The sequence below is a fragment of the Triturus cristatus genome, chromosome 6 (genome assembly GCF_964204655.1).
Source record: "Triturus cristatus chromosome 6, aTriCri1.1, whole genome shotgun sequence".
Lineage (NCBI taxonomy): Eukaryota > Metazoa > Chordata > Amphibia > Caudata > Salamandridae > Triturus > Triturus cristatus.
In genome coordinates, this window is record NC_140589.1 from 1359329025 (window position 1) to 1359354488 (window position 25464).

At 40.4% G+C, this 25464-nt stretch overlaps 1 pseudogene; it reads left to right on the forward strand.

Moving 5' to 3' along the window:
* Nucleotides 1-11670: 11670 nt before the first annotated feature.
* On the forward strand, nucleotides 11671-13344 carry LOC146821421 (18S ribosomal RNA; annotated as a pseudogene).
* The last annotated feature ends 12120 nt before the right edge of the window (nucleotides 13345-25464 follow it).

A 25464-nucleotide genomic window follows, 5' to 3' on the forward strand; every position in this document is an offset into this window, starting at 1 on the left:
AGGCAATATAGTCCTCTGGGATAAACAAAAATATCTAATAGAAGCCTACAAACAACTCAACAACAAAAAGTGTTATATTAAAGTAGTGGAAAGGGATTTAGTAGAGAGTAACAACAGCTACAACAGCAAGTTGAAAATTTGGTTTGAACAAGGTCTACTAAACCAGGATGAATATAAATTTCTTTTAATTGATCACCCAATTACACCAGTTTTTTATTTAATCCCAAAAATTCACAAAAACATTGTTGACCCCCCAGGGCGTCCGATCATCTCTGCCATAGGGAGCTCACTAGAAAATACATCTAAATATGTCGACACTTTTCTTAATCCATTGGCGCAATCTCTACCTTCTTACATACAGGATACCGGAGATTTTTTGAGAGGGATTTATGAAATACCCTGGGAAGATGATTATCTGCTTATAACCATTGACGTGGCAACACTGTATACCAGTATTCGCCACAAAGACGGGTTAATGGCTATTAGACATTTTTTGAACACACGACCCATAACTTTATGGTCGCACACTCAAATGATTCTCAGTATGGTTGAAAAGTGCTTGAATAGCAATTATTTCCTCTTTAATGATGAATTCTTCCAACAGACCTGTGGCACAGCGATGGGCACCTGCTTCGCCCCCAGCTATGCGAATTTGCATATGGGCTGGTGGGAGGAGCAGGTGGTCAGGGAACAATATAGCAAAGAGTGGGAAGAGAACATCATGCATTGGAGCAGATATATCGATGATTTATTTGTAGTGTGGAAGGGTACTGAAAATGAAGCAAGATCCTTCATCAACAAGCTCCAAATAAATGACCTCAATTTGAGTTTTACAAGTGAAATCAGCAATACTAGTGTTAACTTTTTGGATGTTACAGTGTTTATAGAAGATGGTAAAATTCAAACCAAGCTTTACAGGAAACCCACATTCAGTAATACAATCCTACATGCTACAAGTTTCCATCCGGTTAACTTAAAGAGGAGCATCCCCTATGGAGAATGCCTAAGAACCAGACGAAACTGTAGCAGTGAGAAAGAATTACAAAAAGAAATGAAAACCTTAGAAAAAAGGTTCAAAGATAGGGGGTACCCTGACAGTTGGATTGAAGATGCAATTCATAGAGCTAATGCAAAGAAAAGAGAAGAGATCTTGTTTAGCAATAAGACAGCTAAGCGGAATGATGCAAAAGAAATAAACAAAGAGTGTAGATTTATAACATCCTACAGCATTCAGCATGACAAATTAAGAAACATCTGTAATAAACACTGGCATCTAATAAAAAATGACCCAATTTTAGGTAAGGCTGTAACACGGAGACCCCTAATCACATTCCGCAAGGTGAAATCTTTCAAACAAGCCCTGGTAAAAAATACTCTAAGCAAGCCACCACAAAAAACCACTTGGCTCACAAGACGCAAGGGATTTATCAAATGCCCCAAATGCAAAGCCTGTACTCATGGCGTAAACACGGATAGGTACAAATCAGGCTTTAGCAAACATTCAAAGAGAATCAGAGGCAAATACTCTTGTAAAACGGATTTTGCTGTCTACGTGCTCCAGTGCCCTTGTGGACTGCAGTACGTGGGCAGCACAATCCTCGAGGTGCATAAAAGAATCTTACAACATCTCAGGGCAATAAAGAATGGCGATAGGACATATCCTGTCGCCAGACATTTTGAAAGATTTCATAAAAAAGATGTTAAAGGTCTATCTTACTTTGTAATAGATGAGGTACCAAAAAACACAAGAGGAGGGAACCGTGAAAGAGCATTGAGAAAATTGGAGTCAAGGTATATTGTTGAATTAAACTGTAAACAACCTGATGGATTGAACATAGAAGAAGATTTGTATACCCATTTAGTCTGAAAATGTGTTATTGTAGTATTATTAGCAGTTTTAAATGTTGGGTTTTATAATAGGTTTTATGACTAATTTATGACATGTAGTAGAAATGCGATTAAATCTAGGACGGCGGTAGGCCCACTGGGGCAGAATTGAAAAGCAGCGATAATTGACAGTAACTTGTTTACGTGGGCCCACTGGGGCAACACTCGCAACAATTTCATTTTAGAAGAATTTTATAATATTTAATATTTATAAATATTTATAAATTGATTTTCATTGTACATATATTGATTTTACACATGTTTTATCATTATGAAATGAATTTCAACGAATACGAGTTTTATCAAATATCGCGTGCCACCTTCCTATTTAAAAAATTAAAAAACTACAAGTCTGTTTTCTAATGCACTTTATTTGTAGTTTTGTTTAATCACGTGGTGAACACCATAAAAATGGCCGCTCGCTTTGATTTTACTTGTCAGTGAACAAGAGTGCTTCGCACTCGAAACGCGTTTGGCAGAGTGGCTGAATAAAGAATTTTGAAGGACCACACACGGCTTCGTTTTTCCTCCTGAGGATTTAGAAGGAACCGCAGCAATATATACATATATATATATATGTCAGGTAACTATAACTTGCGCGCCCACAATAAACTGCTGATGACGTCACATATTACATCACTCGTGACATGGTCAGTGACATCACTCATGACATCAATGATGACATCTGAAATTACACATTGTGGATTGCGGTCGCGCAAGTTATAGTTACCTGATCTAACTATAACGTGGAATTTCATTGGTTTTTTACGAGTGAAATGTGCAGCTAACTATAACATGTGTGAAACCTATGGTTTTTTAAGTGAATTTGCAAGGTTTTGTAAATGATAATTCCTAACTATAACGTGAGTGAAACCTATGGTTTTTTCAGTGAATTTGTACGGTTTTTTAAATGCTAAGTTATGCATTTATTTATTTTTTTTTTTTCTGGTTTTTCACTGTGCGCACACCCTGCGCGCACGGTGCGCTTCGCGCACCGTGCGCGCGCTGTGGGCGCTCGGTGCGCTTCACGCACCGAGCGCCCACGTTGCGCAGTCCATGTCGTGCGCGCCTCGCCTTTTTTTACACAGTAACATTTGTTTTTTTCTCCCTTGTGGGTCCTTTAATTTATTTAATAAATGTGATTGTTACTTCTTTATTTATTTTTTTTATTTTTTTTTCCCGTGCGCGTACGGTAAGCTTACCGTACGCGCACTCCGCGATTTTTTTTTTAAATTATTAAATGTATTTTTCGTACTTTTGGGTCCTTCTTGGACCCCCTGACAAACACTAGGGGGTCTGCAACTCTCTTTGTTGCCCCCTTTTCACGTTCCGCACCTTTGTTTGTCAGTGCGAGAGACAGAAAATGGCGGCCGACACTTCCTGATTTCGACCGATTCGAATGTTTACAGTCATGTAACCACCAATCAGAATTGAGCTCGCGCACGGCACCGTACGCGTACGGTAAGCTTACGGTAAGCGCACGGAGCGCGCTTACAGATATATATATTGATTTAAATGCTATTTTCTCAGGACCTACTGAACAGATTTACACCAGACCTACAAAAGGCACATCCTTGACCTGAGGACTACCTCTCTGCCAAATTTCAAGTAATTCTGTTCAGCCGTTCGGGCTGTAGCTCGGACTAAAGGTCCTATGGGAAAATGCATGGGGAAAACGTGTTTTGGGACCCCCCTTTTTTCTCAGCCCCCGCTTGACGAATCCCTCCGAGTCTTTCAGGGTAGGAGCAGAGCGTAGCGCCCCATTAGTTTTGAAAATTTCGCGAGGATTCGTCGACCGGCGCCAAAGTTATTCCAAATAGAATGTTGCGGATTTCCTATGGAAACACGGTCCTAACTATAACTATCTACTGGCGACCGCCAGTAGATAATATATATATATATATATATATATATATATATATATCAATTCAATGATCCTGGATCCCTTGCAGCATACTCCACAAGTCACACAGGTACAGACCACAAAAGTGCGCCGTATATAGTTTAAACGTGCTTAATTTATTCTTCCATATATTCCAAAAGAAAACATGTACTATTTCGTAACATGATGCAGGCCACACCATCAGTGCTTCGCAAATCCTTTATCTTAGGGCAAACAGAAGGCATAACGTGTTTCAACTCAAACGAGTCTTTGTCAAATGCTCATATTCATTGGGCAAGTTCATTGGTTCTTTTAAATGTTCAAAGCTGTAAACATTGAGAACGGACTGATAGCCCACATGTTAGATTTAAAGCAGCAGTGAAAAGAATTTCTCGAGTTTTAGATAAATAAAATTTGGCTTTGATGAAAAATATTCTTTTAAATTTTCTTCGTAAATTCATCTTTTATAAATAAAGTATTTTCAATGTACCATCATCACATGCCTTACATTTCTTTGTTTAGTAGTCATCTGGACCACAACTTCCATAATGCTCCATTCCTGTTGCTCAAGCATCTTCAGTCATTTATAATTAGTTCCCAATTCAACTTTAAGTTTGTTTTTCACTTTGTGCCTTATAAGTTAATCGCGCATTCACGGAAAAGTTCCATATACTGGCAAAGGTCACATTAACAAAAACAGAACCGCTCCAACTCCGTTCTTAATGAATTCATACTTGCCTCGGAAACAATGTTCATGGAAGCACTGTGTGAGAGGTCCGCTTCTATTCTAAGAAATGGACTTGGAATCAGCCAGGGTTTGCAGTTGGATTTCTGTGCATATGTGCTTCTGTGAACGTGAGCACTCGCTGGCTGGAGATGGGAACATTAACAGAGTATTGATGGCAGGGCCACTGTGAAGACGCCCGCTTCTATTTTGGAAAGTGGACTTTTAATCAGCCAGCGTTGGGAGTATGCATGTCATCTGCACACAGTGCTTCCATGAGCATTGTCATTCTGCTCGTTGCTAAGGTCCCAATACCTCGCAGCAGCCCATCACCTCTCGACGGCGGTGCGATCTCCACGACCAAGGACTGGCCGTTATTTAGGTCCTCCAACTGTTTATCCCTTTGCTTGGAGACGCACTCAATGAAGCAAGCAGGACGCCATCATTTCTAATGGAGTCCTTTATTAAAGCACAAACCGGCATTTGTTTTCAATTATTTAAGAGGCCCTATGCATTTCAGTGGTCCTGCACCTTGATCACGGGCTGGCAGAACATGTTTGCATCTCCAAGCAAAGGCATAAACAGTTGGAGGACATAAATAACGGCCAGTCCTTGGTCGTGGAGATCGCACCGCCGTCGAGAGGTGATGGGCTGCTGCGAGGTATTGGGACCTTAGCAACGAGCAGAATGACAAGTTTTAGCGGTATTGGAAACCGGTTTTCCTTTCAAAGACCCACTGGAGGGTATTAAATAAGCACAAAGTGAACGGGGATATGGTGGAGTTCCACTGGAGAAAAAATGAACATGAGAGAACACTGCAAGTTCCAGCATGCCTTGTGACTGGCACTGGAGCCCGCCCACCAGGGGGCAGGTAACTGCTATTTAAAGATGGAGACTTGATCTGTTCATGAATCCGCCGTAAACCTGTTCTGCCAGCCCGTGATCAACTTGATGCTAGAAAGAGAATATCATACTCCCTTCCGCCCCAGGTGACATTTTGTACCGCAAATGATGAGGGAAAACTTAGATATTTACTCTGAAAATGTGACAATGGACTTACGGAGATTATATTATAATATGGGAAATTAAAAGAGAAGAACAGACCCTAAGGAGGTGTGAATTCATCGAGTTATTTTTTTTTTTTTGCAGAGTTTTATATAGCGCAAACTTGACCCGAATCCAATCAGGTATCAGAGCGCATTATATAGCACCAGTTACGTTACATTAGGACACACATTCATTCTTTGTTAGGTACAGGGAGATTAAGTGATTTGCCCAGAATCACAGGATGTTCAGCATCATTACCGAGACTCGAACCCAGTCCCACAGGTCCGAGGTCGAGCACCCTAGCCGTTAGGCCAACTCCTCTCCTAAGTAAAATCCAAAAAGAACAAGGAGTATTAGTGAAACACTCAGACAAGGGAGAAAATGTCCTTTGGGGATGTGATCTTTACAAGAACGAAGCATTGAGCCAACTAAATAATAGAGAATGCTATAAAAGAATTGAGACATCGGATTAGGAAAGAGTGAAAGATCAATTTTTTGAAAGACTGAATGATTGGAGAGAACAAGAACTTTTGAGCTGGCATGAATTTAAATTTTTGAAAAAGGAAAATTCGATTATCCAGTATTTTATATGATACGAAAAGTTCATAAGAACATTTAAAATCCACCAGGCAGGCCAATAATTTATTCATGCAACAGCTTATTTGAAAATGTTTTGAAATATATTGATTTCTTATTAAATCCGATTGTAAAAATATTTCCATCCCATATAAGAGACTCAGCGGACCTTTTAATGATATGATGTGGGATGGGATCAAAATATGGTATTCCTGACTCTTGACATTGGCACACTGTATACCAGTATTCGACATGCGCATGGATTAAGGGCAGTAGAACATTTTTTAAGAACAAAACCAATGAGATTTGTTGACCAATGAGATTTGTTAACCATAATAGGATGCTTATTGAAATGATGGAGTGGTGCCTTTCTAAAAACATTCTTATGTTTGGGAATGAAATGTTCCAGCAAGATCAGGGAACAGCCATGGTTACGTGCTTCGTCCCCTGTTATGCAAATTTACATCTTGGCTGGTGGGAGGAGCAGGTGCTCAGAGGGCCCATGCTGGAGCATTGGACAGGAAATGTTTTAATTTGGTTAAGGTTCATTGATGATGTTTTCGTGCTGTGGCAGGGCACGGAAGCAAGTATAGATTTGTTCATCAGTTACCTTAATAGAAATGATCTGAATCTGAATTTTGTGGGGACCCATAGTAAGACTTCTATAGATGTTCTGGATGTAAGGGTACTACTAAGAGGAGACAAATTGTAAACTACGATATTCCGAAAACCTACAGCAGGAAACACAATATTGCATGCTCACCTCAAATGTCTGCTTTTCTATCAAAGTCTTTAAGCATAGGATTAGCACATCCACGCTGAGATAGAAAGGGATAAAGAAGCAACCCATATAAGTCAAAACAATTCCCTTTCAGGCATGGAGTGATGCATACATTATGCAAAAAATAGCACTGTGCTAATCCTATGCTTAAAGACTTTGCTGTAGACATGGTAAAAGACATTGTCCCTTTCTATATCAGCGTGGATGGCACTGTGCTAATCTTATACTTAGACTTTGATAGAAAAGCAGACATTTGAGGTGAGCAAATTTAGAGTGTCACTTTTGTTGAGATTGCTCTATACTGGAGCTGCTTTCCACCTAAACTTGAGAACTACCCAGAGTTCTCTGCTTCTTTTTTTCCATAATTTATGCGTCACTCTATGCCTGAAAGGGAGTTGTTTTGACTTATTCCGGTTGTTCCCTTGTGAAGAGCTCTAATGAGAGTGTATATATATATATATATATATATATATATATATATATATATATATATATATATATGTCTGTGTGTGTACCAATAACATAAAGGCTAGTAAGAAAAACATTCTATTTTAAATTTAAACATTGAACTATTTAATCTTCAAACTTAAATTTCCCACTCCAGTAAGTGCAACAGTAGGGAAAGTGTTGGATAGTGGAGGGGTAGAAATTACTATTCCCACGCCAGTGAGTCCAACAGTAGGGAAAGCGTGGATAGCGGAGGGGTGAAAATTACTATTCCCACTCCAGTGAGTGCATCAGTAGGGAAAGTGTTGGATAGCCAAGGGGTACAAATAACTATTCCCACTCCAGCGAGTACAAAAGTAGGGAAACTGTTGGATAGCGGAGGGGTAAAAATTACTATTCCCACTCCAGTGAGTGCAACAGTAGGGAAAGTGTTGGATTTCAGAGGAGTAACAAATAATACTCTCAATACAGTCAGTTCAAAATTTTAAAAAAACTACATTTTAACCATAAAAATATTTTAAAAGCAAAATACATAAAAATATATATAAATATGATAAAAAACATGTATACAAATATATTTAATATTAAAACATTAAAAAATATATTATAATGTTTAAATACATATGACAAATACCTACAAATATTTCATTAAATAAAATAAAAAAACAATTTCCAAAAATATAAATATTTTTAATTAGAAATTATTTAGAAACAATACCATTAATCAATACATAAATTTACTTTTTTTACTTCCTAACCCATAACACCCCACAATTCACAACACACATCTAAATTCAAAAGAAAGTACATCCTCAAATAACATAATTAATTAAAATAAAAAAATATTATTAATTTTTTAAAAAAAACTCCTAACAATTATTTAACTTCCCACACTTTACCCCTATAATCCCCACATCCCACATTTAAAATAAACTATACAAATATTAATTACACAATTAAAACATATTTTCAATTAAAAACATTATAGTATATAACAACTAAATATAAAGTAAGTGAAATTAGTTTACTCCCCACACTGTACCCCTTTAACAATAAAACCCACACACACAAAAATATAAACAAATACCCTAATTAAATATAAATTAAGTAATATATATTAATGATCAACTAATATTTAATAAATTAAATAAAAATTACTTCCCACCCTTTAGTTTATTAATAATATTAAAAACGAATTATTATTTATTTAAAAACAAATTACTTCCCACCTTTTACTCCATAAGCCCAAAACACACCTAAAAAAATCACACAGTTACCACAATTAATTATCAATTAATTAGTTAATATAAATTAACATCTAATTATTAATTAATTTAACATAAATTACTTCTCACCCTTTACCCCTATAAACCCCACAACCCGCATCTGAATTTAATAACACAATTTCCATAATTAATTCTCAATCAATTGATTATTATAAATTAATAACTAATTATTAATTAATAAAAAATAAATTTCTTCCCACCATTTACCCCTATAATCCCCACAACCCACACTTAAAAAATTACACAATTACCATAGTTAATTATCAATTAATTAATTAATATCAAATAAAAACAACTAATAATTAATTATAAATAAATTAACTCCCACAGTTAACGCTATGAAATCTAAATTAAATAAATGAAAAATAAACATTAATTTATTATAATTACATTACTTCCCAACCTATTCCCCTATAGTCCCACAACCTGCTACGGAATTAAAAAATGAAAAATGTAATTAAAATACAATTCATAATTACTAAAAATGTAAGATATATATTAAAAAAATAAACAATACTTATACAAAAAAGCATACATTACATACATTTAAAATATTTTAAAAAACATAACACTAATAACAAAATTGATATTTTAAACATCTATATTTTTGCAAACAATATTAATGACTTCTATATTTTTAAAAAGCGATATTTCTTACCTTAAATTTTATATTCTTGACCACATTATTCTTGCTGTTGATATATGAATCACGATATTTCCAACTTGATATTTGTGTAAGTCGACATTTCCAACTCGATATTCTATCTCAGCACAGCCCAGAGCAACTTATCATCCAACCTTATTCCTAAATAGTGTAATGCTTGACCCTGCTTAGGGGTTTGTCATATAGTTTAAATGTGCTAATTAGATTACTCCTGGTGTTTAAGATCATAAATTGGGTCATGACATGGCATAGGATAAAATAACATGATGTAGCAAAATACAAAATGGCTTTGTTAAAATTGTATAATTATGACATACAAACGCAGATGACCCTCAGATACTGTTGAAATTAGAAACCTATACCAGTATCAAAACTTTTGCTTTCTGATCCTGTCCCTCACTGAGACCCTGGCCACAGGCTCCCTTGCCAGCCAGTCAATTCATTTAAAGACTGCAATGGAGTCCCACAGACCCAAGAAGCTGACTACGAAGCCAATGAGAACGTGCCCTTGGATTGGTAATTGATGCACATCAGCCAGTCTGTGGCAAACTGCTTTAATTCTGAGAGATCCTAGGACTCAGGTCACTTGCTCCCCCTACTCTGTTGTCCAGCTATCCCATCTGAGAGCTGGAGTTCTACAGAGCCCAACTGCAAAGGTGAGGAGTGGTGTGATAGCCTCAAATGGTTGCACATTGTGTTTTGGAACGTTTTGTGTTTTCTGTACTCTAGGGTGGTAGCAGCGGCTTCACAGAGCAGTCCCAGTTGTCATTGGAGGAGGAGGTAAGTGGTGCAGGGGATACAAAATTCATGGTGCTCTTTGCTTCACTTTATTATATCTGTCATAGGTCACCCAGAGCTCCTTATAGGTATTATCTTCTTTCATCATATGGTGTGCAAAGGGATGCCTCCCCAAAAGAAAAGAGGGGCAAAGCCCCCAGGCTCCTCCTAGTCAGTAAAAGAAGCAGTGACTGCGAAGGAGACTATAGTCCACATAAGGGACTCCTTTGGGCTGGGGAATTCTTTTCTCATGAATGAGATTTATTTGAGCTCCCTATAACTTGATCAGACCCCTGGTAACAGGTCAACAAGGAGCAGCATTCCTGAGGCCAATCTGAGCCCCAGAAACCTGGCCTGGGAGCCAGCAAAAAACGGTTTAATAAGATGGTGTGACCATATGGAGGGCCTTCCAGTCCAGCCATCTGGTTGCTCTCAGCCAGGCCATCTGGATGAATGGATGGATGAATGATGGAATGAATGGTGAGCCCAGACGGCCAGACTGCCTTGGAAGTTCCCGATTAGGGCTCAATTGACTCTTAAAGCCCAGCCAGGACTCTAGTAGGTCAAACACATTTTTTCAATTGTCCATCTCTATCACTTATGTGCATGGATTACAAGAAAGGCTGGTAGCCTTCCTCAGCATTAGTCAGGACAAGGTGCTAAGGAGTCCATTGTCGTCTGGTTGTTCTCCCTGAGTGCCACAAGGACCTCAACCGGCCTGCACAAGGGCCTCCATGGGCTCGGTCTGTGGCTACCTTTCAGCACTGTTTGATAGGTCGTTCCCCTGAACCTTTGAAGCTGACATTCCCATGCAGGACGGCCTGCTCTGGGATGGTTTAACGCACCTGGTTGCCTGGGCCTCTGCACCTGTCCATTGCTCTTCTACACCCACGACATATCTACAGCAACTCAGAATGACTTTTCCATGGGGAGTCCTAGCTGCCCAGGCCAGCATCTCTGTGTCTCACTCAGGCTGTGCACTGGACCGCGTCTCCCTTCTGCTGTTGCAGGACAGGCTGTGACCACTGGTGTCCATGTGCCTGCCTTGTCCCTCCAGCAGTCTGCAGGCAAGGATGGGCTTCAGCAGCAGGCTCCATCGGGAAGCAAAAGTCAGTCCAGATGGGCACATAGTCCTCCTCTCATCCAGCAGTTCTGGCTACCTGATTGATCCTACCAGTAACATATGCTTCTATCAAAGATTAATTATTATAAAGGAACAGTGGTCCCATTCAATTCGAGTAAATTAAAGTGCCACAATTAGTTCAATGAAAAATTGGGTTTTATGTTTGAAGACAATGCAAAAAATAACTAAAGGATTACAGTAAATAGTGAGAAAAGTAAACCAGTGAGTGAGTTGGTGGCAGGGTAATAGGAAATCAGCCGATTTCCGGTACCCAGGCAAGTGATTTAAAAGGTGACTTTTTGGTGCTCAAAGGTAATTGTTATCAAAAAGTCAGTAAAACATTTCATACTCCGACATTTCAATTTTGTGATACACTGGAGTTTAGAAATGATTGTCAATCATTTCTAAACTCCAGTGTATCACTCGAATTGAATGGGACCACTGTACACCCTTGGTCCCTTCTGACTCCTAGGGTCTCCTTGTTCCTTATAAACATCTATCAAAGATTAAGCCATGGACGTGTAGGTACACATGGCCGGTACAGTGGAACTGCAAATGGCTTAGTTACAGTTCAGTTGATTTTTCTATCTTTTACTTGGATAACTGTGGTAATTCAAGAGCTACTACATGCTGTTGAGCACTGACTGCCCAGGAAGCATGTATCTGTCATAGCCTCACCAATCCAAGCATACCTGCCCACTTTGGGGACTCTGGATAACCTGAGGCTGTGCGTGTCCCCATGATGGCGATGATACATTTGAATTTCTGCCCTAATAATTTTGAATTATACATTCTGGGTCTACCATAGTGATCATGGGTAATGAGGAGTCTGTGTGCCATTTCAGAGAGGAAGCCTCAGAAACAGCTACCACACCCCAGGAAGGCAGCAGACGCATAACTTGCCCACTCCTGACTCGGGGAAGTAGCGATAACAAATAACAATAAAGAACTCTTTCAAGGCCCTATAACTTTAATGAGTACATTTTAAATACTTTAACAAGTATCCTTTGAAGGGCAAGTCTGGTGTCAGTAGCCACTGAAATTCCAGCTCCAATAATTTGTATATTAAAGTTGCTAGAATTAAAAATCTTATAGGTGGATCTTGGGATCGAGATGGTGGTCTGCCATGAGGTGAGCTACTGCTTGTCCCTGCCCCTACCTCTCTGTACCTCCTTGATGCACTTTACTGATTAACCTGGAGGTCCAAATCTTTTACTTTGAAAACATTTGAATGTTCAAAGCAGGCCGGTCATCTGAGTACTTCAGCCATGAATAATGGAATAGAACTCCTGTTCTATTTTTTTGATTTTCGGAACTGGAGCCATGATTAAGAGGGATGGATGGGAGCATTCGTATTGTGCCACTAGAGGTGAAATTATTGGATGGGAGTATGATGAACTAAAGTGAAACCATTTGGCAAAAATGAAGTTCGAACACGATCAGATGCTGTTGTAGATCAACCATAATCAATTATTCCCATGACTCGCTGAGGAGGTTCCAGGAACCCAAAGTCTTTGGGTTTTGGGTGCAGTATGGTTGCAAGCTGAAACTTAATGGAGTGGAGCCTGCTACTTAATTTGACATAACACAGGTATCCCAACTCTGCCTGAAGACAGAAAGGATTGACAGATTCATAGCTTTTTCTCAATTCTGAGGGTGCTGATGCATTCCCATTCTAAGCTGGTTGAATAATTTGTCAAATAATTCTGATACAAATGAGACACCTCCATGCCAACTAATTATGTGACCCTCATCGGTTGGCATTTAACTTCTCAAAGGGACAAGTGGCATTCAGCCACACAAGATGAAACAATAACAGGTCAGTGATGCTCTTAGATGTCAGGGGCAGCACGTCTGTTACACTGAACAGATCAGCGTATATCTGCTCTCCGTTGACAGGTGCGGGTAACGCGCTGAACACCGTTCATGATAGGGATTAGGAATTGAAATAGTTTCACATGAACTTAAATGTTTGTTATAAGCCACATTGATTACATTTCTGGCCTTTGTACATACCACCTGTCATTACTACCAGTTGTACGGTTTAGTAAGTCCCATGGATGAGCCTTTTCAAGTAGGCAATGACTCACAGAGTGCAGGGAAGTAAAAGTAACAAGGTTTCCATAAGTGAACCTGCAGAAGCTTCATTAATGGTGAACCATCCCAAGTGAATGATGATGACCCCCTCGTGGACAGAACCCATGGTACAGGGTCGGCTTCCTTTCATGCATACTGGGTGAGGACTATACACAGGGTGGGCTCCTCCACCAGGGAAGACCCACCTGACATGTGAGGGTCTGCGGCAGGTGATGCCCACAGTCTCTCTTGGAGGGGCATAATACTAGAGACAGCCATCCCGAAATGGAACCCATGCTCACCCAGCCTGCGACTAAGGTAACTAAATTGCAGTGGCTCCTTAAAGGCCCTGCCACATGGGCTCTCCTTTGCCAGATCCTTGCGGCTCCACGATGCATCCTTGGCACGGACTCTCGCAGTAGCGTGCAACCATGACCTAAGATACTTTGTTCGGCAGGCCAAACTGTGCAGCCAGCCTGCACTCCATCACAGTTGGCCTGAACTCGGCCAGTGCCACCATATAGTCACACTTGGCACGTTGTACTATTTGGTGGCATTTTTACTGAAACCTTTAAATTTGCATATCTCCAGTTACTGACTGGATTTGTGTTGTTTATTTCTTGTGTTATTCATTGAAAATTACTCTATTTTCCTAATCTGGTGTGGGATCCTTTTGTGGTGTGCTTTCACTGCATTTCTGTTTGAAGTGTTGCACAAATACATTGCACATTGACTATTAGTTGAGCCTGACTCCTCTGTGCCAACCTACCGGAGGGTTGAGCATAGGTTATTTTAGATTTTGCTTGTGACTTCAGCCTGACAAGGATTGTGGTTCCTGCTTCAATGGGGATTCACCCCCTCAACCAGCAACCCAATTTCTTACAGTGGAGGAATAGAAACTAACCGGGATTCCCTTAGTAATGGTCAGGGAAGGTCCCAGCACTAAATTCCTGCCTGGCTGTGGGCATGGAAAGTGTGACATACAGAAAAACAACTCCCCAGTGTCACTTCCGGGACCCAAGTCCTTCTGATCGAGGATTGGGTCTTCTTGCAATCGGCTTCTTGGGAATTAATCCAAAAGTGTGCCTTAAATTCCATCTAAGGCATAATATGTGTGTAAGACCAATTGCCAACAAGTACTGTAACAAAAAGCTGAAAATAATTTTGAAGAGAGATTTCCAGATGGCATGAAACCATTGCGAGGTAACCAGATGCAGTCCATGCAGCCCACTTTGAGTATTCAATATGGAAGGAAGGCCAGTCATCAAAGATTGGTAGCTCTCCTCCACTGAACGGCCACCTGGGTGAACCCAGCCGCCGCAGGACACATTTCCTCCATGGTGGTGCACCTGTGACACCAGCGATGCATTCAGATGTCTGCTTTATCAACTTTCAATGGTACTTTCTGTGTCTAACTTGGGGACAACAGGTAACAGGGAATGAGAGTATAATTCCAGATGGTGAGCCTGAGAAACCATTACCACCTCCATAGAGGGAAGCAGGCTTGCAAATTACCCACTTCAAACTCAGGGAAGTAGTGACAAAAATGAATTACACAGGACTTTTTGAGGCCCTGTAATTTGAATGAGTACACTTCAAATCTTTTAATCAGGATCTGTTGAAGTGTACATTGGGTGCCAGCAGCCAAAATAATTCAAGCTCCAAAAGCATATAGTAAAGTTGTGTTCGTTAAAAAACTTGCAGTTGGATCATGAGATTGAGCTGATGGTCCGTGTGAGGTGAGTTACCATCTGTGCCAGCCCCTCGCTCTTTGTGCCCCCTTGATGCTCTTGACTAAGGGTTCTGGAGGTCTGAAGAACTATTACCAAAATGATCTCAAACTATTCTCAAACTTTAAAAGGGTAAGAAGCCCAGCTCGTATCTCTGGGTGCCAGGTCAGCCTGAGCCATCTGTTCTGTGGGCTGGCTGACCAGATGACCAGTTGGTGGCTGGCCGTCCAGATGACAGGTTGGTGGCTGGCCAACCAGATGATCAGTGAACCAGCTGGTGCAGCTAACTCTGACTGTCTTTCCTCCCAGGTTCTCTCAGTCCCCACTTCGTGAGGGCTTAATTGTTGAGTATAAACAGCTTCCCAGGTGGGCTCAAGGGTATAGGGAGGTTGGCTGGGTTCTTAATCTTTCCCAGCTTTGGAAATAATAGAAAGCACCAACCCGGGGAACCCTTATCGAATAGACTAGAATGATAGTCCCAACACAAGCCATGATTGCTGCACATGTGGGAGGACTCTTGTGTCCCTTTGTGGTGTGAAGCAGGAACAGAACTGCTATGAATACGAAGGCCACAAGGAAGATCCTAGTGCAGAGTGTCCTCGGATCAAGTAGAAATCTGGCGCTAGTGCAGGCTGAACAGTTCTAGCAATGCCCAATGAGAGGCAGCCAAAGCCATGGCTTTCCCCTCTGGCCAGGGCTCCATGCACCAGACAGGGTCACCTTCCCTACCCAGGGCATGGTGGCATTGTATTGAGGAGGAGTCTGTGGGCTCAACAGCTCCCATAATTCCAGTGAGAGCCAGGCAAAGCCATGATTTATGCCTGGGAGGCCCAGTCTCCGTAGACCAGTGGTGCCAGCAAGAAGGACCTGACCAAGGCAGGGTGGCACCACACTTACAAGGGTTTGCCAGGTTTCAAGATGTCCACCAGTTTCCTTGTCAGCTTTGTGACTTTTCATTCTCAAGGCCTATCCTGTTAATGGACAAATATGGGTGTGTCAACTCAGTGATCCATTTCACCAGCTAATTTGAATTGTACTCAGGCTAACAGTGAGTTAAGTTGCTTTGGTGTTGCAATATATTGATCAAATAGACATCTTTGATAGTTTACACTGAGGGTCTCATTGTCATTGTGCCCTTAGTTGTATCCTGACAGCTTTATTTGGCACCACAGATGCCTGCCTCAGTGTTGAGTCACTCTCAGGTAAATTGCTAAATAGACGAGCAGGACTCAGAATAAAGTAGACTATTGTTTGCTATGATAATAAAAAAACAAATTCCAGCAAAGTCATACATTGAAAAAAAAAAAAAACATGGTCCAAATCTAGACAAATTGTATTTTAAAATTCTCCTGTTGGATTTCGCATCCTAAACATAATGTTTGAGGGGAAATAAAGGGAATTATATTTCATGGAAGCTAGTGGTAATATTTATTGTTAGTACCAATAGGACTGATATACAGGTGTAATTATACTACGAATGCAGCTCAAGGTAAAGCAGAATGCTTTTTGCAGTCGCGGTCAAGTGAAAAGTCCCATCCGAAAATGTCTAACAAAATCACAAGGTCTCTTCTTAGCTAATGAGCAGTGCAACAAGGATCATTTTTTGAGGTTTGACTTTAATAGCCCCCTTCTCTGCGTGACAATTAGTGTTCACATTTGTGTGACTATTATGCTTGCTTTTATGTACATCACAGGACTTTCAAACTCAACTCCTCGGTGAATTAAGATTACCGGAGGTCTCTTAGTGCCCATGCATATTGCATGAGAACATATCACTTTGTGATAACTGGATGCACTGATGCACGGGCGCCTTTCCTATACTTACAGCAGAATCTGCGAATGATGTGCCGCCGCTGCAGCACCTGCACGTGACGCTCCTCTCCCCATCTGTGCCTCTGGGCTTAGGCTGTTAATTGGCATGAATCTTTAATTCCCAGCTACATTTTAAGGTGTGAACCTAAGCTATTTAAAAGACATTACTCTGTGTGCATGAGACACTGACAGAAATAAATCCTTCAGATATGAGAAGTGATATAAATGGAGCCACTGTCAAGGAAATGCAGGCATTTTCAGCGAATTAGGCCTGGGAATGGCAGCGGCTAGGCTACTATTCACCACACCGAAGGCAATTAATACCAATCAGATTTAACCCCATAGCCTGCGTTTTATGTCTCACATAAAAAGTTTTGAGCTGTTTAATTTCATAGTTCAGTTTGTTATGGATTTTCACTTTGTCTTCTTTCTGTGCTGAATGTAGAACTACAGCAGGCAGGTAAAGTGTTCCGATTAATATTCCTGCAAGCCAGACGTTATGAATTTAGTCTGATTCACATAACCAGAGACACAGGCTCTGAAATGTTGATCAATTTGTAAAATTCTTTCTCGGTAATAAAGCAACATGACAAACAACTACACCTGGAAAGTGGGTGTGAAGTGCACTAAGAGCTGTTTGTTCTGACATTAGTGTTTGTAAGCTGCGTTTTGCTTTCATTTAAACCCTGAAGATGCAAAGAAAGGCGACAACAAAACTACAGCTGCCCCATCCACCGCAGGGCTGGCTTTAGCGCTGTTGGTGCCCGGTGCGACAATCAGTCCCCCCCCCCCCCCCAACCCCCCTGCCTCCAAGACCTCCCCTTCGGATTCCCTGACTACCACTGGGCAAAAGTGCCTGTTATCTCTCACATACATTTCATTTATTTTATAGCACTGGTAAAGGCTGGCTTTACTAATAAGAATGTATATCTACCCAAACTAATCATTTTTACCGACATAAAATAAGAATAGGTAATGAAAGACAGGGGAAGAAACTAAAAGTCCTCACTATTTTATGCAGTTTGCATGCAGCTCTTCAATCACAGTTCGTAACAATCCCTGTTCTGTATTAGGGATGGATCTTATGTGCTGCGGTAACACAAGGATCTCTGTGAAAAATTCAGTATTTCACTCAGCTATCCATACAAAATACAGCTCTGCATGGTACGTGTCATTTGCAGCAGACATATTAACCCTCTGCGCTACTTTATGCCACCAGACAATAGTCGATTTCTCTCTCTAACAGAAACATTAGTCACAAGAGTTAGCTTGACATTTTTGTTGCTGCCCGTAATCTAGATGCACAATAAACCCTGCAGAAGGAGCTTTGAAATCGTAAGTTATTGCTAAGCACAGTGCCCTCCCCTGAGGTCAGCGCCCCTCCCAAGGTCAGCGCCTAGGGCAGCCTCACCAGTCGCACTGCCCTAAAGCCGGCACTGATCCACGCAGAAGTGTAGCAAGGATGCCATGGGTCCTTGTGCAAGCTAGGAACATAGGCCCCCTCCACTGTTGTTGGGGGTGGTAAAATACAGCCATTATCAGTGCCCTGCACCCGCTGCACTAACACAACGGCACGTCTGGATCCATCTTCTTGCTTTAATCATTCACCTTTGTCCCTCCATTCTGTAAAAATGTATGGGTTCACTGATTCAGAGTCTGATTTAGAGAAGGGTGGTAGTGTATAATCGTTCACAAAGCAGAGTTAAGGAACACGTGCAGGCCCAAATTCATCAAACTTTCATTCAGTGCAACTCAGCAAGCCACCAGGAAAAGGGCAGGAATGCGCCATATTTAACATAGCACATTTCTGTCCTATTCTTGTGCTGCTGCACAATGTGCTGCCTGCACCGACACAGACACCCTTGTGTTATGGTACAAGGGTGCCTGCATTGCAGACAGGATTGTTTTTGTGCAGGAAGGGACACCTTCATACAGAAAAACAATCCTCAGAGGCATTGATCTCATTTCTATGTGTGTTCAAGTATGCAGCACACATGGAAAGAGTAGAAAAAGAGGAGAAGTAAAGATATATTTCCTCGTCATGCCTCACCTGGCGAGACGGAGCATTTTGATGCATTCACTGGTTTACCAGTACAGTAGTTGTAAATCTGGGAATGCACCAAAATCCATGGGTGTATGCGGGTGAGAACCCACGCTACACTCATAGAACGCCTCCCTGGGGCAGAGTAACACAAAGCAGCGATTTGTGCTGCATTGCGTTATTCTAGATTTATCAATCCACTCAGTGCCAAGCAAGGTGGACTTATCAGTTGCATCGCCCTTCTGCACCCTTGCGTGGTGCAAGGGTGACAAAACCTAATGATGAATCTGGCTTGTAGTGCTTATACTTATTGTGCAACAATGTCCTATCAGATTGGGACATCATTTGCAACTGCAGCTCAAAATGCACAATCCACACAACCATTTAAAACAGTAATGACTGGTCACTCCCTCATTCAATGACTGGTAACTACCTAACTCCATCACTCAATCTCAAGCCATGCAGTGACTGTGTGAGTAGAAAAGTGAGAATGCTAATTTGAATAAAGTGTACCATAGAGAAAGTCAGCTTTTGGTGGTTGTCATAAAATGATACAGGACCATGAGAGAGTTGATTTTAGTGGACTTGTGGGAAACAGTGCTGTTGCTCTCTGGTCTATGTTGGGAAAGAAGCATATTTTGTACAGTGAGCCCTAGAACTGGAAGGCATTGATGATTATGCTTGTTTCCATTCCAGGGAGGACCTGGCTTGGCAGTTCGGGCTGGACTGTTCCCACAAGGAACAGGGTCAAGACTGATTTGCATATGGCTGGGTCCAAACTAGGGTGGTGTGGTGAGCAAAAGAATGATGGATTTAACCCAGATCCTTGTGACTGGGGGTGAATGTTTGCATTGTCCAGCATTCCGTCCATCAACTTGTTTCTTTTGCATATGTCACCCTTAGTGTGAAGGGTATGCACAGATGTGAGTCCCGTGCTCACTACACCACTGGATTCAAGCTAGCCTGGCTGATGAAGGGTGATGCTCTGAAACCGGTCCCATGAGCCTTGTTTCCGGTCCAGGGAGGACCTGGCTTGGCAGTTCCGGCTGGACTGTTCCCACAAGGAACAGGGTCAAGACTGATTTACATATGGCTGGGTCCAAACTGTGGTGGTGTGGTGAGCAAAAGAATGATGGATTTAACCCAGATCCTTGTGACTGGGAGTGAATGTTTGCATTGTCCAGCATTCCGTCCATCAACTTGTTTCTTTTGCTATGTTGGGAAAGAAGCGTATTCTTTGCTGTGAGCCCTAGAACTGGAAAGGCATTGATGATTCATATCTTCCCCAATGAATGTGCAGAAGCCTCAGCAATCTGAGCTTTCAACGTGTAATAGGGAGTGAAAGGGAATGTTCCTGTTACAACAGGGAAACTTTGTCATGGACCAACGTTATGGGCATATTGTTGTAGTTGGAAGCATACACAGCTAATTTAATAGGAAGTTGAATAGCCTTCCATTTGCGAGGGATTTGTTTATCACTTGGAATGAAGGGGAGGATTTGGATGTCTGGCACAGAATAAGAGCTTGGAAAGCCTTGGGTGATAGATTTAATAATAATATTAGGGGTATGGCACAAAAAACACACAGTAAGGTCAAATCAAGGATGATTTTCTGAACTCTTGAACCGGTGATAAAATTCAGAAATGACAAGATAAGATGGAGCAGCCACGATCAGTCCATAGAGGAGAATGTTAATCTTTGACTTCTAAACGTAGAACCGATGAGATTCCTTCCAGGTAAAGGTGGCTTTTAGTTCCTACAGGAATATAGCAGACCACATTGATTAGGAACACACAGAAGGAGAAAATATAACAGAGTTTCAGTATCATAATCATCATTCCACCAGCAAATAAAACAATATACAGGTTGCAGACTATATACAGCTAAAATATGTACAGATGAAACAGGTGAATCCACAACATCTCACAGTGAAGAGGAAAGCAAATAAGAAGAACCCAACTTGGTTTGATGGGGTCTCTAGGAAAGGAATTGATTAAAAATCACTTAGGCATCAATAAAGAGTGACTTGGAATCTTCCAACACCAATGCAAACACCTGTTTGCATGGTTGCCGGCATCAGGAGTTTCTAGGAATGTGTCTCACATGGCAAACAGAAGGTTTCACAGGTATCAGAATTCCGAATTTTGTGGTAAACAATGGCACTTTCAAAATATTCCACTAATTGGCTTTGCCCGCTCAATCCTGCCGATATTAATTAGTACATTTTCATAAAAATTCTAATAGATACATAATAGTGTGATTTCACATATAATTACCCGTTCGGCCAACAAAAACTCATAATAGGAAATATATACCACACCAAATAAATATGCCATACTGGGCGAAAGTATTTTGTGGGCAATATCTCACAATTTACCGAGGCACTTACAACTGAGGCCTTAGACATATTCTCAGACGTGAAGCACAATTGGTACCTTCATTATTTTTGGTGGGGAGTACTTAATTTTACACAATCATTAAAGCAATCCTTAAAACTAGTCTGATGAAGTCATTCAACAAGCTAATTGTTAAAAGGTTACTTTTAATCTTCTACTAGAATGATACAAAAATGTTTCATTATTTTTACATCAATACATAAAATACGCAAAAGATGTCCAATAATCTTGTTGAGGCATTGTTTTACATCACCTTCTCTTGTGCTACTCATTGCCTGCACAGTACTCCATATTCTAAGATACTTCAGCTGATTCTTTTGATGAATCATGGTGGAAGGGTGTGCTAAAGTGTATTTTTTATTATTGTTTTTATCACTTGAATGTCTCCCTGCCATTTTAACTTTAGCATTCAAGTGGAGGAACCTACATAAGTACTTCAAGCATGCATACTGAATTATGTAAATGCAATGTGTAATTTTACAATTAGTGAAGCCTACAATTTTGAACTCCTGTGTAGAATTGATGGAGTTAAAAGTATGAATCCCATTGAAGATTCTGGAATTCCTCTATAACTTGAATACTTAGAGCATATTATTGTTTTTTGTGGGTAATGGACAGACTGCAAATAATTTAAGTAGCAAACAAAACTGGGAGTTAAAGAGCCTTGTATTTTGTTCGTCTTCTTTTTATTTTGTTCCTTAGTTTATTTCAAGGGACTACACAACTTGGAAATCATTATTATGCGATTTGTACCTGATAAGTCTAGACTAACAGGTGGGAAATGTACCTTTATTTGGAAATACTAACCTGAGTCCTATCAGGCAAGTCTCACTTTATTTATAAGATAATACACACCTATTGGTAATACGGTAAACAGAGACCTAATTTTATTGTTTCTCCTGTACTCTTCCTCATCCCACTGCAGTTTAATAGCAGGTAATGACCTGAATATCAATACCAGCCAGTATAATGATTAGAGGATCTACAATTTTTAAAGGCATGCTACTAATACCTTTGCTATTTATAAGGTTAACATATTATTATTTGCTTAAAGTTAACCTCTAGAGCATAATGAGAAATGTCTTCCAGATGGGTTAGGTGTAGAGTTTTATTTTCAATTATGGGATTAAAATGACGAATTGACTTGAACAATTAAGTATTCCAAGGTTTTAAGGGAAAGATGAAACACTAGTATGTGAAAATCTGGTATTTTTTAATCAGTGAATTGGTTAATTATTACCTGCAATTTATAATAAAGTGCACAAGTAAGAGATAATGCAATCCCACAAATAAACTGAGGCTGGTGAAAAGAATTAAATGCTAAGAATTGTAATGCTGTAGATTTATTTGGAAATCCTTCCGTAATTGAATCTGAGGTTTTCAATATGCCAGTGAAGATTAAGTACATTGTTTTTTCAATAATGATAGTCAGATCAGACCAGATCAGAAAACTTTATTCGATCATTATCAAATAAGATCATAAAAGTACATAAAAACAGGAACAAGCTTGGAGTTCCAACCATAACCAGCATGCTGTGACATTTCATAAGTTCCAGGAATACAAACGTTATTTAAAAGATAATAAATTCTTTATGAAATTAGGTATGTACATACACGGATACCAAGTTAAGATGTAAGTTATAGTTAAAAAAAATATAAGGAATCTAAAACAGTAAACACTAAGGCCAATTAAGATCCCAGAGACTTTCTTGTTTTCACAAAGGGCCATAAAAAAGATGTTACTGTAAAACAAACTAGAGGTTCGGGAAGTGATTTTAAAATATACAATGCCACACTACATTGTTTAAAATTGTGGGGCTTTAGGATTGGTATGATGTACCTTTTCCTTTCCCTCTGGTAAAATCCACAGAATTTTATTAGATGGAGGTCTGATTGAGGAGAGTTTATATCGCTTGGACAGAGGGACAGCTCTGAGTGGTTAAACCTTTTTGCTGAGAGCCCTAGCATCAAAGGATTCACATTTATGAGAAAATACAATAAAATGAATTTATGCTGCAATAGTGGAACAACCTCTAGATAGAAGTATCCTCCCTCGAAGATGGAAGGAACTAATTGAGAGATGAGAACTGACCTTTTGCTACAGTTCTTCTCCCTATGGTTACATTGAGCCTTCAATGTAAATGTATCCACTAACCTTTGTCGTGACGTCAGTCTACAGACTGCTGGGTCCCTAAATACATCTTCCATCCCCATTGCGTTGAGTTCTAGTTCGACATAATTTAAACATCAGATCCTTTTATAATTTTCTAATCTTAGACAGTCCCTTATTATATTTTGGGTTAAGGACACTGTGTCCCTATGTCAGATGGAATGCCACAACAAAATCGGGGCTAATCTGATTACGTCTGTGATGTAGGATAAGCCCAACTCCATGTGTAGTATGTAATCTGTGGAAGATTGTGGAAGAGACACCAGTGATTTAAAAAAAGTATTCTCCTCAATTAGAGTCGATCCACTTGGGCCATACCCCAGACACCAGCCCCATAAGTGGCCGCAGACCTAGATTTAGCGTAGTAAATATGTTTAATGGCGGCTAATGGGTTCACACCCATATGAATGCTTTTATCGCTGCTAGGCTCCTTTCCATTCCCAGGACCCTCCTCTCAACTAGCCGTGACCATGTTTGTTTATTATCAAATAGTACCCCTAGGTAAGAGAAGGACTCAACCACCTCTATTTTCCCTGTTTCCATGTATATATAAGATGATCTATCGCAAGCACCCCTGCTATAATTACGAATGACTTTGTCTATTTAATCTTCAAGTCTAATGTACTCATGAAGGCCACATAGGCAGTGATGAGATGCTAACGCCCTATCCCTGTTCTGGCGATCAGAACAGCATCATTAGCATAAGCCAAAACTGGCAGCTAAATAGATCCAGATACAGGAAGGTCCTGGATTGCACCGAGCAGGGCCTTCTCTACGCTGTTCGTGTAGATGGAAAGAAGGAATAGTGCAAGGACACAGTCCTGTCTAACTCCCCTCAAAATTTTGAATGGGTGAGTGCATTCCCCATTTTTCCCATATCTGACCGATACGGAGGCATTGGTATAAAGTTGCCGGATGAATTCAACTATGGGCTGATTGATCCCCATCCCTTCCATAGGATGCCAGAGTTTAGGATGGAAACGCAGTCAAATGCTGCTATAATGTCCGTAAAGGCAAGATAGATTTTCCCACCCTTAGCTATTGCATACTTATCCATAATCAGAAAAAGGTTAAGGCACTGATCCACGGTACCTTTGCCTCGCCGAAACCCGTACTGGGGCTGAATTAACACTTCCTTATCCAGTGCCCAGGCCTCCAGCCTGGATAGGAGAAGCTGCCCCATGAGTTTTGCTGATAATTTCTTGGACTTCCTCTATCTCCTTTTTTGTGAATAGGAACAATTACGCTAGTTTTCCATGAAGGCGGGAGTCCCACTGCAGCTATATTATTGAAGACATTGGTCAATAAGGGGATCCACAGATCATCATAATTCTCCTGAAAAAGTCTATTGGGACCCCATCAGGTCCAGCGTCCTTCCCTGCACTACATGCCAGTAGCCCATTTCTCACTTCAATAAGTGAAAATGATAAGGTATCCTGCATATTTAGAGATGCTAAGATGGATGGTTGAGCAATAGAGGTGATGGGTGAAAAAATATTAACAAAATGATCCACCCATTCCTCTACTCCTACATTTGAATCTAGTGTGGGGTCCTTCTGAGTTTTGAAGTATGGTGAATTAATTATACCCCAGAACTCTCTGCTGTTACCTGAGGAAGTTGCGTGGCCATGTTTTTCTCAAATCTCCTCCCTCAATGTCCTCTCCCTATTCCTTCTAGCCAGTTTATATTGAGTACGGAGTAATGCTATCTAGTCTTGGTTACTTGGTTGAGTTTTAATGGCAGCATTAAGTGCCTTCCTGGTCCTTGAACAGGTGGAGTCAAACCAACCTTTGACTTTAGTGATTTTATCTGTTTTCTGATGAGTCAGTGCCACCTTAATATGTTCTAATAAATCCATAAAGGAAGAAAGCATAACACTTGGGGTGGTTCCTATGTCTAGGCATATGCTAATGCTAGTCTGGGCAGATGTTATTATTTATGGGACCAGCTTAAGCTTATCTATTTGAGCCTATTTAAGTTGATAACCATTTTTCCTAGCCAGTAGTGGGAGGTCTATAGCCTGGTGTCTACTCCTTACCCTACT